This window comes from Orycteropus afer, unplaced genomic scaffold (assembly GCF_000298275.1).
Source record: "Orycteropus afer afer isolate SDZICR_OR568_19922 unplaced genomic scaffold, OryAfe1.0 scaffold00231, whole genome shotgun sequence".
In the NCBI taxonomy this organism is placed as follows: Eukaryota; Metazoa; Chordata; class Mammalia; order Tubulidentata; family Orycteropodidae; genus Orycteropus; species Orycteropus afer.
In genome coordinates, this window is record NW_006921818.1 from 3,823,335 (window position 1) to 3,827,075 (window position 3,741).

Sequence of the window (3,741 nt, forward strand, 5' to 3'; positions counted from 1 at the left end):
TGATACTGCCTTGGAAACTCAAGGAGGGGTCGCTATGAGTCGGGGCCGACTCGACGGCACATAACAACAACAACAACAGTTGCAAAGAAAAGGCAGGGAAAGGGGCAGCTATCTGGCTACCTTTCAGCTTCTATCCTGTCTCCTCTCAAAGCATTTAAATTGGGACACTCTCCCCAAATAGGAAGTGTGCACCTAAAAATGGCACATTCACTACAATGACTTTATAGAATAATATTTTGTTGTTGCTGTTAGGTGCCGTTGAGTCAGTTCTGACTCATAATGACCCTCTGTACAACAGATCAAAACGCTGCCCTGTCCTGCACCATCCTCACCATCATTGCTGTGTTTGAGCCCATTGTTGCAGGTACTGTGTCAATCCATCTCATTGAGGGTCTTCTTCTTTTTCTCTGATTCTCTGCTTCACCAAACAAGATATCCTTCTCCAGGGTCTGGTCCCTTCTGACAACATGACCAAAATACATGAGACAAAGTCTCGCCATCTTTGCTTCTAAGGACCATTCCAACTGTACTTCTTCTAAGACAGATTTGTTTGCTCTTTTGGCAGTCCATGGTATACTCAATGTTCTTCACCAGCATTATAATTCAAAGTCATCAATTCCTCTTCAGTCTTCCTTATTCACTGTCCAGTTTTCATATGCATATGAAGTGAATGACCCATGGCTTGGGTCAGGCACACCTTAGTCTTCAAAGTGATATCTTTGCTCCTTAACACTTTAAAGAGGTCTTTTGGAGAAGATTTGCCAATAACATAGAAAAACACAATCTATTGTTAAGTTAAATGAAAACAGTTCCAGAACAATGCCTACAGTATAATTTTACATATATGTAACAGCAAAAATTTCAAAGTGGGTACCTCTGAGTGACAGAATGGTATGATTATGGATGGCTTTTATTTTCTCATTTGTGTTTTTCTATTTATCCCCAATTTTTATAAAAATAAATAGGATACTCATTAGGATGGCTAGTGAGGATGTGCAGAAATTGAAACTCTCATACACTGCAGATGGGAACATAAAATAGTACAGCCACTTTGGAAAACAGTCTCCAGTTCCTTAATTGGTTAAACATAGAGTTACCACTGTTGTTGTTGTTGTTATGTGCCCTCAAGTCAGATCAGATTCATAGCGACCCCTCCCTTGGGTTTCTGAGGCTATATCACTATGGAAGTAGATTGCCCAACCTTCCTTCTGAGGAGTGGCTGGTGGGTTTGAACTGCCAGCCTTCTGGTTAGCAGTCAAGTGCTTTAGGCACTACGCTACCAGAGCTCCAAGAGTTACCATAGGGTCAAGCAATTCCAGTCCTTGAAATGAAAACATATGTCCGCACACAAACTTGTTCATAACAGCATTATTCATAATAACCAAAAAGTACAAATAACCTAGTTGTCTATCAAGTGATGAGTAAATAAATATGTGGTGTATCCATACAATAGAACATTATTCAGCAATAAAAAATAATGAAGCCCTAATATATGCTAAAAATGGATGAACCTTGAAAACTATGCTAGGTAAAAGAATAGACCCAAAAGGCAACATATTATATGATTCCATTTATAAGAAATGTACAGAACAGGCAAATCTATAGAGATAGAAAATAGATTAATGGTTGCCTAGGAATGGAGTAAGATCTATGGGTGGCACAAATGGTTTGTGATAGGCTACTAACCTAAACATTGGTGGTTTGAATCCACCCAGTGGCTCTATGGAAGAAAGGTCTGGCAAACTGCTTCAATAAAGATTACAGCCCTTATGAAAACTCTATGGAGCAGTTCTACTCTGTAACTCATGAAGTTGCCATGAGTTGGAATCGACTCGATGACAATAGTCTTGATTTTTAGGTTTAGTGATGGAATGTTTTGCGGTATATTCATTTTCTAGGGCTGCCATAACAAAGTATCCCAAATTGAATGACTTAAAATATCAGATGTTTATTGCTTCCCAGTTCAAAAGGCTAGCGTCCAGAATCAACGTGTTGCTCTCTGAAGGCTCCTAGTATCTTCCTACATTCTGGGGGTTCCTGGCAATCTGAGGTTTTTCTTGGCTTGTAGATGTATCACTCCAATCTCTGCCTTCATCATCACATGGCCAAATTCCACTTGTGTCTCTCTGTCTCTGTGTCTCTTCTCCTCTTTTTAAGACAACATTCATATTGGATTAGGATCCACCTTTCTCCAGTATTGTTGTTGTTGTTGTTATGTGCCGTCGAATCAAACCCAACTCATAGCAACCCCTCCTTGGGTTTCCGAGGCAGTATCACTACGGAAGCAGGATTGCCCAACCTTCCTTCCGAGGAGTGGCTGGTGGGTTTGAACAGGCAAGTGTCTTAGGCACTATGCTACCAGAGCTCCTTTCTCCAGTAGACTCATGTTAACTTAACCAATAATATCTTCAAAGATATTGCTAAATAAGGTCACTTTGGTGCAGTGAATTACTTAATATGGCTCTTCTAGCCATGGTCTTTGTGACTCCCACCAGATGACTATGCAAATATAAGGCACTTGTGGCCCACTAAGGGGTTTGGATAGCTTGCTAATAATGTAAATAAGGTACACAGCACCCTTGTGGGGTTGTTGTTAGGTGCCGTTGAGTCATCTCCAACTCATAGAGACCCTATGCACAGCAGCACAAAACACTGCCCAGTCCTGTGCCAGCCTCAGGTTCCTTGCTATACCTGAGCTCATCATTGCAGCCACTCTGTTAATCCATCTCGATGAATGCCTTCCCTTCTTCATTGACCCTCCACTTTACCAAGCATGATATCCTTCCCCAGGGAATGGTTCCTTATGACAACATGACCAAAGACTTCATCTGACCATTCTCGCTCCCAAGGAGCATTCCAGCTGCACTTTTTCCAGGACAGATCTGTTAGTCCTTTTAGCAGTCCATGGTACTCTTAGCATTATTCTCCAACACCACAACTCAAAAGTATCAACTCTTCTTCGGTCTTCCTTAAGCATTGTCCAGCTCTCACATGCATAAGAAGTGATTGAAAATACCATGGCTTGGGTTAGGTGCACGTTAGTCTTCAAGGAGACATCTTTGCTCTTCAGCACTTGAAAGAGGTGTTTTGCAAAAGATTTGTCCAATGCAATACGTCATCTGATGTCTTAACTGTTGCTTCCATTGATGTTGATTGTAGAACCAAGTAATATGAAGTTCTTGACAACTTCAATCTTTTCTCCATTTATCATGAAGCTGTGTATTGGACCAGTTGTGAGGATTTTTGTTTTCTTTATATTAAGGTGTAATCCATAGTGCAGAGTGTAGTCTTTAATCTTCATCAGTAAGTGCTTCAAGTCATCCTCACTTTCAGCAAGCAAAGTTGTGTCACCGGCATATCGCAGGTTGTTAATGAGTCTTCCTCCCATCCTGATGCCATGTTCTTCTTCATATAATCCAGATTCTTGGATTATTTGCTCAGCATATGAATTGAAGAAGCATAGTGAAAGGATACAACCCTGACACACTCCCTTCCTGATTTTAAACCATGCACTGTTCCCTTGTTCTATTGGAACGACAACCTCCTGATCTATGTACAGCTTCCTCATGAGTGGAACACAATCAACTGTTCTGGAATGCCCATTGTTCTCAATGTTATCCATAATTTTTTATGATCCCCACATTCAAATGCTTTTGCATAGTCAATAAAACATAAATAAACATCTTTCTGGTATTCTTTGCTTTCAGTTAAGATCCATATGAGATGAGCAATGACATCCCT